Source organism: Canis lupus, chromosome 13 (assembly GCF_003254725.2).
Source record: "Canis lupus dingo isolate Sandy chromosome 13, ASM325472v2, whole genome shotgun sequence".
NCBI classification, from domain to species: domain Eukaryota; kingdom Metazoa; phylum Chordata; class Mammalia; order Carnivora; family Canidae; genus Canis; species Canis lupus.
In genome coordinates this window covers 31,209,561-31,221,743 of record NC_064255.1, presented here as the reverse complement: position 1 = coordinate 31,221,743, position 12,183 = coordinate 31,209,561, and the positions used below count along the sequence as shown (strand labels likewise).

The 12,183-nt window shown below is 48.8% G+C and overlaps 1 long non-coding RNA gene across 2 annotated transcripts in view; it reads right to left on the bottom strand.

The window, feature by feature from the left end:
• Positions 1–920, bottom strand: part of LOC112662311 (uncharacterized) — a 48,164-nt gene extending 47,244 nt beyond the window's left edge. Inside the window, exon 1 of one of the 2 annotated variants that reach the window (XR_007401595.1) lies at positions 455–920. This is a non-coding gene — a long non-coding RNA (uncharacterized LOC112662311). The remainder of the gene's footprint in view (positions 1–454) is intronic. The other variant, XR_007401596.1, reaches the window with a different exon arrangement.
• Positions 921–12,183: the final 11,263 nt, after the last annotated feature.

Here is a 12,183-nt window from a genome sequence, read left to right as displayed (position 1 = left end):
CAGGCACAGTTTTCCGACCAGCTCCCCCCACCCTCGGGCAGGCAGTGGGAGCCACACCGGATCGGGGCTTGGAGGGCCGGGGCCCACAGCTGCGTGGGTGGCTGTCCCCAGGGCCAGCCGGGGCAGGGCGCCCAGCCCTCCAGGGAGACGAATAATGAGCAACACAGCTGCTAAACACAGTCCTACAGAATCCATGCGGGCATTTCCTCTGGGGTGGCCCGAGAACCCACTCTTGAAACTGGGACTCAGCCACAAGCACCTGGAGCCTCTGGGGCCCACGGGGTTCTCTGACCTTGGTGGGCACTGAGCCCACTGGCCTGGACGGCCCACATTTCTCACTGAGCCTCGTGGCTACTTTAGCTTTGGCTCAGAGGGGCTGATGACAGGCGTGGGAAATGGGGGGGCGAGGGTCTGAGCCCAGGTGCCCTGGCTCCTCCGGGCCGCAATGCCTCACCTGTGCAATGGGAAGAGCAACTGCCTTGCTAGGATTGGCGGGGAACAATGCAGATCCCCCACAGAGAGCGTCTCAGGGCTCGTACAGGCATGTGTCCTGTCTTTCCTGCCTGCCCCTCCTCAGCACCCCCAGCCTCTCAGCCACAGCCTGGGACACGCATCTGTTTTGTGCCGCCTGCCGGAGTCCTGCCACCAGGCCGGGCAGTGTGCCCTCCCTGGGGTGAGACGCTCCCGCCCCACCTCTGTCCTCCTGCCCAAGGTGGGCAGAGTCATGTGTCTGGGACTGAACCCAGCTCGCTGGCCCTACCATGAATGGGGAAAACCTCCTCTGCTGAGGCTCCTGACAAACAGTAAATCTTGAATCTCCTTAGGCCCGGCAGGAAAATGAAAGGATGGAACCAAGAAATCTGCCCCCAAAAGCAGGCGGCGCGTTTGTTCCGGCACTGGTTGGGCCAGCCCGGCGGCGACGCAGGACACATTTTCTTGCTCTGCTTTAGGAGACAGAGGAGCAGTTTGGGCTTTGGAGGGAATCAGGGGCCTCTCCACTTGTGTAGTTGTTTGAATGGAAAATTTGGAACAAAGCTGCAAAGCTTTGCAGGCCACCTCTTGAGCAAGGACATAAGTGATCGAAATGACTTCCAGAGGTGAACATCCCCAATCAGTAAGACGATGAAAATCACCCGACAAAATGTCTGGAAGACAAGGAGTGGTATCCGTGGTTCTTGTGCACAAAATTTCAGCTTCCTTCACATATGGGGCTCGTCGTATATGCAGGGCACTGGGCTGAGGACTCCATGAAATCAAGAAGCTGGGGTACAGCTAGAAACGTGTGCAGCTGGGGTACAGAGGAAGCTAGGGCACAGCTGGAAGGGCACAGCTGGGGTACAGGGGAAGGAGGCTGGGGTACAGCTGGGTGGGCATGCCCCCTGGAAACTGGGTGTGAATTCCTCCCCTGCCGCCTTGTAGTTCCATGATCTTGGGCGAGTCCCTCTGACCCTCGGGGCCAGCTGCCTCTTTGACCACATGAGTTGGGAGGATCCAGGGAGTGGTGGCTATATGTTCCATGTCTTTCGGTCCCAGTGTAGCCGACCGTGGTCACACAATACCAGTCTCAACTCTGTTCTGCAGATCAATCCGGTTCCTGCAGGCAGCAGGGGAAACCCAGTGGATTTGCTGGAGCTGATCTCATAAATGTGAGCAGCCCACCCAGGGTGTTGTGTAGAAGAAAAGGAGACTCCTCCCCCCCGCCCCCGCCCGGCCCTGCTACTCAGGTTTTTAGTTTCCTCGTCTGCTCTCTCTGACCATCTGTTCATTGCCTTGTCTCCCTTCAGCTTCCCCATACCTGGTTCAGGTTAAACACTCCTGGCTTCAATTAATTAAGGGAGCTCTTCCATTGAGAAATACTTAATATAATAACAACAACAAAGTCATTGACTCTAACAGAACGCAGGGCATAATGGACCACACCCAGTTGGTAAAATGGTTAACAGTTTCAGAGCACGTAGGCAACATTTCACTATAGTCAACCCTGTGGGCGGGTGTCACGGCCTTCTCCCGAGGATTTGGTAAAAGCCCCAGCTGAGCACGAAGATGGGGAAGTCCGCTGTGCATCCTCTGTTCTTCATGTAACATGACCACACAGGTCGCTCTCTGGGACCCCATGGTGGTGAGACAGCTAGGAGTGCTGGAGACAGTGCGAGCGTTTAGACACCAGAACCTGGTTTCAATCCGGATCACGTTATTGGAGGTTGTGCGGTTCCACTGGAGCCCTGGTTATCTCGTCTGTGAAGTGGACATAACCACTCCTAGCCCATAGGACTCGAGAGGGCATTGGAGGTAGTCCACCTAAAGCACTCAGCACATAGAACTCCTCGGTTTGTGATATTCTTTTTTTTTTTTTTTTTTTTATGATAGTCACATAGAGAGAGAGAGAGAGAGGCAGAGACACAGGCAGAGGGAGAAGCAGGCTCCATGCACCGGGAGCCCGACGTGGGATTCGATCCCGGGTCTCCAGGATCGCGCCCTGGGCCAAAGGCAGGCGCCAAACCGCTGCGCCACCCAGGGATCCCGGTTTGTGATATTCTTATACTCAGGAGAGAGGCCTTCTGGGGGCAGAGTCTGCTTAACTTTGCAAAGTCAGAAATCTGATTTTGTCAGCCCATGGAGAGTTTCAACCACGTACCCTGAAACTGGAACATAAATCAAAATGCCAATTTATTCACTCACATTGAGAAAATCGCCGCCATGGTGTATTAGTTTCCAACTGCTGCTGTGACAAATCCCCACCAACTTAGTGGCTTAAAACTATGCAGATTTATTATCTTACAATTCAGTAGGCCAGAAGGCTGGCCTGAGTGTCACGGGGCTCAAATCGAGCTGTCAGCTGGTTGCTTTCCTTCTGGAGGCTCTAGAAGAGAATCTGGTTCCTTGCCTTTCCAGCTCTGGAGGCTGCTACATTCCTTGGCTTGTTGCCCTCTTCCTCCACCTGCAAAGCCAGGAGCACTGGCTTGAATCTTTCTCCCACCACATTGCTCTGCCCTCATTTTTCTTCAGCTTCCCGATTCCATGTTTAAGGACCCTTATGATTTCGAGGAGCCCACCTGGATGTTCCAGTCTAATCAGCTTCTATTTTAAGGTCAGCTGATTAGCAACCTTAATATTATTTACAACCTTAATTTGCCTTTGTCATGTAATATATTCTCAGGCTCTAGGAATTAGGACATGGACCTCTTGGGGGGACCATTTTTGTGGCTACCATACATGGAAACAAGAATACTTGAGACCATATAATGAATACACTATTTCCTTGTAAGCAAACCCACCCAACAGGCTTGTTGAGCATGAAATTGGAACCACCATGGTGCCAGGCTTATGTCCAGGTGTTCACTTCCTGTCCACCATGGGCATGACTGGACCAATGGACCCCAATGCCAGTATAACTCCTTCCCTGATGAATGCTGGGCTGGTCCTGGCAAGATGTGCTTCTGTGATTCCCTTTTCCATTCATCCAAAACTGATCAAACCACCACTGACAGGGCCAGCCAATGCTGCCTTCTGACTGACACATTTTTCTTTAGGTGCTGATACTAAGGTCTAGATGCCCTAGGGGTCTTCACATTTAAATGGCCCCATTTGGCATCTCTTTTGTGATCCATTACGTGTGGCCTTTAAAGTTGAATTCTCAAAATGTAAACTTATCTCCAAGTTCTTAGGGAAATTCTATGTCCCCCAGGTACTCACAACATCATGGTTCATTCCTGTGGGTCCCCTGAGAGCCTTCTTTGTGTCAAGCACAGTGATATCTGGAGGGTACATCAGATGTGGTCCCATCCCTCAAAGAGTTCACCCTGTTTAGAGCTAGATAAGGCCTGTGAAACACAGATACAAGAAATCACACACCAAGACCCTCAAGACAGGCTTCAGAACAGAGAGATGCTTATAAGCTAGGGGGAGCAGGAAAGGGGATCCAGGGCTATGACACGGTCGTTCCAACACTAATTGAATCATTTGACTGTGGAAGGCGTTGTACTGTGACCCATTTTTATCATGCCCAGACTCTGATTGTGGGCAATTTTCCCTTAATTCTGAATACTCACCCAAAGGAAAAGAACAAGTCGTTTGTTCTTATGATCACACAATAGGTATGAAACCATATGCTATGTTTTTCGGTTGCCAAGATTCTTAATTATGTTCTTTATGTTCTGCATAACGATGAGTATCTATTAGGTTTTTTCAAGATCACCCGGTAGGTGTTGTCTTTTATCAAGTACCAACAACAGCTGACATTTACTGGGTGCTTCCTTCTTGCCAGGCTCCATGCCTCACACTTTCCTCTGTCCCATCACTCAATCTTCCCAACAACACCAGGAGGCAGGTACTATTATTATCTTGATTTTGCAAATGAAGGAACTGCAGCTCATGGAGGTTCCATAAGTTGCCAAGACCACAACGGCTGCAGCACACCACTGGTGGAGACCAGATGTGAACGCAGAGTCCCCAGCAGAGCCCGTGAGCTGAGGGATGTTGTGGCTTCCATACATCCTTGTCCTTAAATAAAAGGTCACCAAAGATAAACTGCAGTACAAACAAAACAAAAACAAAAAACACTGGAAAGGATGGCTCCTTACAGGAAGCGGCTTACAGAATAGTAAGATTTTGGGGTACCTGGGTGGTTCAGTTGGGTTAGCATCCGACTCCTGGTTTCGGCTCTAGTCATGATCTCAGGATGGTAGGATTGAGCCCTAAGTCAGGCTCCACGCTCAGCAGGGAGTCTGCTTGGGATTCTCTGCCTCTCTCTCTCTCTCTCTCTCTCTCTCTCAAGCAAATAAATGTTTAAAAAAAAAAAGAATAGTAGGATTTTACAGGATTTGCATTCCAAGCAGATGAGGCAGTAATCATAATCTTTTTTTTTACTTGTGGTAAAACACACATAACATAAAATTTACCATCTTAACCGTTTTTAAGTGCACAGTCCAGTGGTATTAAATACATTCACATTGTTGTGCAACCATCACCATCATCTCCAGAACTCTTCATCTTGCAAAACTGAAACTCTGCCTCCATTAAATAATAATTCCTCATTCCCTCCTCCCCCTACCACTGGCAACCACCATGCTGCATTCTGTCTCTGTGAACTCGACCATCTAGAGACTTCATAGAGGTGGAATCATACGGTATTTGTCCTTTTGTGGCTGGTTTGTTTCACAAAGCAAAATGTCCTCAAAGTTCATCCAGAGTGTAGCATGCATCAGGATACTTGAGTCCATATAACCAGAATTTAGCTTGTGTCAGGATTTTCTTCTTTTTTAAGACTGAATACCCGTTGTATGTATATACCTCACTTTGTTTATCTGTTCATCCATCCATGAACACTTGGGATGTTCCCACCTTTTGGCTACTGTAAAAGAGACCCTGCTTTCAATTCTTCTTGGTACATACTCAGAAGCGGAATTGCTGGATCACGTGGTAATTCTATGTTTAATTCTTTGAGGAATCGTCACACTGTTTCATGTAACAGCTGCACAATTTCATATTCCCACCAACAGTGCAAAGGGTTCTAATTCTTCAACTTCCTGCCAACACTTGTCATTTGCTGTTTTTTTTTTTTTTTTTTTTTGATAGTAACCACCCTACTGGGTATGAGGTGGTATCTCATTATGGTTTTGATATGTACTCCCCTAATGATTAGTGATGTTGAGCATCTTGGTAGCCATTAGTAATCATAATCTTGATATCCTTAGTGCACATCAATAATGGAAATACTGACTAGACCCTCACTCTCCAGCAGAGCTGTTTTGAGGATTAAGTGAGAAAACAGACATGGAAAAACCAACATGGCACCTGGCAAAGAGCAGGTGGGCAATAAATGGTAACTCCGTTTATCAATTGACTCTACAGTGCTATATACCAAATCACCTAAACTCAGCAGCTTAAAACAACAACCATTTATTACTGCTCGTGAATTTACATTTCTAGTCTTGACAGCTCACTCATGCAGCTACATTCCACTGAAAACTGGATAGGCAACTCTATGGATTTTGGCTAAGCTCTTTCACATGTTTGGAATTGGACTGGCTCTAAATTGGTCTGAGCTTTCAAAGCTGGGATGACTCAGCTCTTCACGTGTCTCTCACTTCCCTGCAGCTGATTAGCCCAGGCATGGCCTCAGAGTATTGCCAAGGGCCCAGTGGACACATGCAAGCACACCTGTAAGTTTCTGCCTGTGTTAAGTTTGCTATTGTCCCCTTGGCCAAAACACGTGTGATAGGCATAATTCTAAGATGAGGCCCAGAGAGGCATGAACACTGGAGCCATTAGCATACTCCATCTATCACATTCTCCAAGCACCACAGGGGGTTGGGCCAACGCAGGCAGCACTTGGTCAAAGTAACATTGCACCACCAGCACTGCATACTCTACAACCTTGGATCAGCCTTTCTTCTTCTCAGTTTTCAGAGATCAGTCACAACCTGCCTATGCTGGCAGCTGCAGATTCAAAAAAAGAAGTGAGCTTAGAAATAGGGTCAGTGGGGGTGTCTGGATGGTTCGGTTGGTTGAGCATCTGACTCTTGAGCCATCAGGTCATGATGTCAGGGTCGTGAGATCGAGCCCTACATCGAGCTCTGCACTGGGTATAGGGCCTGTTTAAGATTCTCTCTTCCACTCTCACTCTGCCCCTCTTTTCTACCTTTCTCTCCCGCTCTCTAAAAAAAACAACAAAAAACAAAAAAAAAACACAAAACTTTAAGAAATAGGGTCAATGTACTTGATAAAAGCAAGAATTCTGGAACCAGGTATCATGGGTTCAAGTCCCAGCTCTAATACTGTGTGATCCTGGCCAAGTACTTAACCTCCCTGTGCCTTAATGACATCAATGAAAAGGAGATAACCATATTATCGTAGGGTCATGGTGGGAACTGTAAAAGCTAATGTAATAAAGCACTTAGAGCAGAGCCTGGGACCTTGCAAATATCATATAAGTGTTGGCCACATTATTCTGTTTTTTTTTTATTCTGTTTTTTAATGTAATCCACGTGAACCCATGTAAAGATCATAATTATTCCAACAGAATTCTCTCAGGCAAGGAGAACGCTTATTCCCTGATACTAACGCGTGTATTCCCTTTTTCTTTATGCACTTCAAAATTCTTATAAATGCAAGACGTGTAGGAAAATGCACAACTAAAATACTTGCTGTAAAACATGCAGCCCACTACATGTCATATGGGGAAGAACAAGAAGTAAATAAGAAAAGACATCGTTTTAAAGCAAGTTCCCTTTAGAACTATAAACCTCATGTAATAATCCTATTTTACTGAGATTCCTTCTTCCTTTTGGAACTTATCATGGGGACTCACTAACAATGCTAATGCTTCCTTCGTATTTCCAAGGAATACACTCCTTAAAGCAAAGATTTTTACGTTTGTGACAGAGTACATGATCGCCTCGACTTTACGGGTCAAGGTGAGCATCCTGGAATTTTCCCTTGTAGCCAGGAAAAGCAGCCAGGCTTCGGAAGGATGGGCAGGGGACAGTGAGTCCAGTGTTGGCTCTGCCACCTACTTGAGGGACCCTGGAGACACGGCCTGAGCTGCCTGGACCTCAGTTTCTCTGACACCATTAACAAACCCTGCTCTACAAGATGCAAAGGAGGACCAGAGTGGGGAAAGGATGCAAAAAGAGAGAGACTATCCTTGAAATTAAGAAGTTGTGTGTCCATGAGAGTCCCCTTGGGAGACAGGAGCTCTCCTAGTTACTTTAACAGAGAGAAGTTGACACCACAAAGAATCACTGACCGGGTGTGGGAGATCTGGAAAGGAAAAAAGGACACTGAGAAATCCCAGGACCACACCTGCAGAAGCACCTATGGGGCAGAGCTGGGGAACAAGCAGAGGTCGGGATTGCTAAAACGGAGGCACTCCCAGGGCCCCCCCCCCCCCCCCCCCCCGCCACGGGGCTACAGCAGCACAGGAAGGTACTGCAGCTGGCTAGCACTGGAGTCTTTACTGGGGACACAATGAGACTGATCCCCCACTGCAGAGCACCTGCCGCCTGGAACCCAGCCAGGTCCCATCATCGTGCTGAACCCCTTCTTCTTCCTTGGCCCCAATTTCATCTGTAAAGTGTGGACTTGCTGGGTGCAGGCACTAGAGTTTCTGGCATGCATGCATCTCTAGCACTAGAGTTTCTGAGTGTGCAATTCTTGTAAAGACTTCACTGGGCCTCCAGCATCCTCTTCCAGAAGGAAGTGTTTCTCTTGATTATCCTCCTTGAGAGAGAGAGACAAAGAGACACAAAAATGGGTTTCCTGGAGGCTAAGCTTGGCTTGAAGGTATCCACGGGCCCCTTGCATCACCGGATCAACCACAGAGCCCACGATTTCCAGGTGGGGATGCCAGCCCGGGGATCACCCCTCAGCCCTATGTGTACCTGATAGAGACTACAAAGGACTAATGGAGGGCTCACAGCCAAACACCTGAGCCCACCTGCGGAGGTGGTCCACACTGCCTCCCCACCCCGACTCCCACAAACCTCGCTCACACCACTCAGCCACCAAGCTCCTGCGCCCTCGAGCTCACCAAGCTCTCACCCACCATGGGCACTTGGCACAGACCTCCTCCCTTTGTCTAGAATGCCCTCCGCAGAGCTTTGCATGCCCGGCTTCTAGATGAGATATAGCTCGGCTTTCTTCCTTGGAGAGACACCCACCACTGACTTCCACGTCTCTCTCTCAGATATTTTGCACTGAGCTCTGCTTCAGCTTCTTCCCAGTATGTATCATATCACTGTTTCTAACTTATTTATGGACTCGTTTACTTTCCATCTTCCCCACCTAGAATTAAGATCCTGAGGGCAGCAGCCTTTTCAGTCCTGGTCACAGTGGCATCCCACACCAAGCACAGTTTCCGTCCCATAACAGGTACTCAAGATCTGTTTGTGAGATGAATAGATAAGTAAAATATTTTAAGCTCGGAAGCCTGGCTTTTGAATGCCTGAAAGCATTTCGCACGACACTGGGTACACACATGGCACTTAATAAATTCCTGATGGAAGTATTCTTTCCAGAAACTCTCCCAGGGAACCTGGCAACTCTGCGGATGTCTTCACAGCATGAGACCAACCCTGCGCTGGGGGAAGGAGGTAGAACAATGTGACCCAATCTCAAGTCAGAGGAGACATCTAATCTCTCACACTCCAACCCATCACCTGGAGGGTTTGTTAACACAGAAATGGAGGGACCAACCTACCTGCAGGAAGTCTGGGGTAGGGCTGGAGAACTGGCATTTCTTTTTTTTTTTCTTTTTTTTTCCTTTTTTTTTTAATTGGATTTCAATTTGCCAACATGTAGCATAACACCCAGTGCTCATCCCATCAAGTGCCCCCCTCAGTGCCCATCACCCAGTCACCCCATCCCCCCACCCACCTCCCTTTCTACCACCCCTTGTTCATTTCCCAGAGTTAGGAGTCTCTCATGTTCTGTCTCCCTTTCTGATATTTCCCACTCATTTTTTCTCCTTTCCCCTTTATTCCCTTTCACTATTTTTTATATTCCCCAAATGAATGAATTTCTAAACACATCCCGAGGGTTGCTGCTGCTGCTGGCCAGGCACCTCACTTGGAGGCTCTCCGGGTAATCATAGGGACAGTCATCCCTACACACAATTGTTGCAAAGATCAAATGCAATTTTTAGGAACATGCTTAGCACCGTGCCTGGAAGGCGAGCCGTGCCCAATAGTTTATTTGCCCTCCTTGTACCTGCCCTGCTTACCTGGAACACCTGAGCAGCCTCCCAGGGACCTCTCTGCCTCCTCCCTCCTCCATGCGATTGATTTTTCCAGCACTTCAGGAAACGGAGCCCTTAAATACAAATCCAATACCACCGCTCTTTTCAAACATGCCAATTGCTTCCCTGACACCTGCAGACTCGAATCCAAAAGGAAGCCAACGAACTGTAAGGCTTTTCCCAACGTACCCCCATATTTTATCTATTCTTCTCATCCCATCTCCTTCTGAATAAACCTTCCTTCCAATCAAACCCTCACTTGTTGGGGGAGACCCGATTTGGCGTCATCTATTGGGCACCAGGAGCAAGGAATTTGTGCAGCAAGGGGGTGGTTGGGGCAGGGGTGCTGGGATTCCCACTTCCTAGCCATGTGCTTGAGGCAGGTCACTTCTCAGCTCTCTCCTCAGTCACCAAGGAAGGAGAAGAGCAGTCCTTTCCCCAGTGGGCCCTTGACAGAAAGAATCTATGAAAAACACTTAGAACAGCACTCTGCATGGTGATGACTCAGTAAAGCACCGCTGACAGCTGCTAGCGGTGGGAGACATGAAGACAACCACTGATCTTGCCTGCAAAGTACAGGAGACAGCAGAAGTGGGGGCAGGGGGCAGGACAGACCCCAGTCCCAGGGCCTAGTCCTTAGCAGACTTCTTTTTCTAGAGCTCTCTTCCCCACTACTTTGTGATCCCCCTGCAGACAGGGACTGTTTTTCAGTCCATGGAAGGAAAGAAGAGCTGTCACAGGTGACCAGGAGTCACTCGTGCTTTGGTTCTAGAGTGAGAATATCAACAGGGTGGTTGTTATGGGGGTGTAACAGGAAAAGCCATCTCCAGCTTCCAGCCCATCCAGGGGCACTGACTGATTTCCCACCCTCATCAACTCCAATTCCAGGTCTCATGCTTCTCTCTGTCTGTCCAGGCCTTTCCTGATTCCTGTTACACAGGACCTTTCCTGCCAGTGCTCTTTGTCACTCATCTCTCCTGAGGCTATGATTGTGAGGCTCCAGGGAGCCCTGGGACAACTGCTGAACAGCCCCAGGAGCAGCCCAAAAATGGAAAGTTTCTTTTCCTTTTTTTAAAATTTTATTTTATTTACATTCAAGAAAGAAGAAAGAAAGAAAAAGAAAGAAAGAAAGAAAGAAAGAAAGAAAGAAAGAAAGAAAGAAAGAAAGAAAGAAAGAAAGAAGAAAAGCCATCTCCAGCAAGCCTGTCCCAAAACCTGAGTGGTCTTACCCCTCCGGCCTTGCCTCCAAGAGACCCCTGAAAACAAGTGTCCAGTTTGGAGCCCTGAGGCAGAGCCTTGGCTCTGTTCTCTGCCAGACTCTCGCCTTTGCCTCCCCTTCTCTGAGTTTTTAAGTCTTTTTAAGATTTTACTTATTTATTCATGAGAAACACAGAAAAGAGGCAGAGACGTAGGCAGAGGGAGAAGCAGGCTCCCTGCGGGGAGCCCGATGCAGGACTCTATCTCAGGACCCCGTGATCACACCCTGAGCCGAAGGCAGATGCTCAACCACTGAGTCACCCAGTCCTCCTGGTTTTTTAGCTGTTTTATGGGTTATTAAGATACTGTTATCCCTCATTGCAACTAAGCGATATGAATGAAACAAAAATCAGTGCAAGGAAACAAGAAATGTTGGCGCACAATTGATTCAATATAAGGTCTGCAAATTGCTGAAGCCTTCAGCAGAAGTTCAGGCAGATGTGGAAGGGGTGAACCTTTGCACTGGAGGGTTGCACCCAGAAGCTGCAACCTGTCTGTCGGGAAAGTGCCCCAGCGTTCCCTGCAGGGACAGCTGGACGTGACATGGGCAGGCATTGCAGGGCTTCTCTGGGCTCTTCCCCAAAAAATATTCTGGGTACCAAAGTGACTGAATCCTACTCTGGTAGTCCAGCCCCTTATGTCCACACAGAAGCGGAGAGAAGGCTGGGGCACAGCCATCCCGGGTCAGGGGGTCCCCAGCTCCACGCTCACTGAACATCGCCCTGCTTGAGCCTGGCTGACCTCCTCCCGGGACGGGCTCCTGAGGTCGGCGAGCTGCACAGAAATGCCAGGTATGCAATCTCTTAATTGGATACTTGGCAGAGACTGAGGACGATTTATTGGCCCCACTGCCCAAGCCTACATGTAGGCAGACGGGGGAGAAAAGAGTCCCCAGCCAGAGCAAAGGATGCCAATTTCCACTTGGCAAAGTGGCAGACATTTCAGAAAGGATTACAGGGCAATTCTAACCAGCTGTCACAAGGGCTGAGTGTTGTTCTAACCAGTTGCCCCTGGGTGAACCCTCCTGTCCAGCCAGGCCAGTCTGCCCTGTCCCCTGAACACTCTGTGCTCGCTTCTCCCTGCACCCCATGCACACGCTGTGCCCTCCCTGAGATGATTCCACCCCGCCCACAGCCCACCCACGTCCTCCCTGCCCTCCGAGGCCCAGCTGAAGTCTTTCAGAAGCTTCT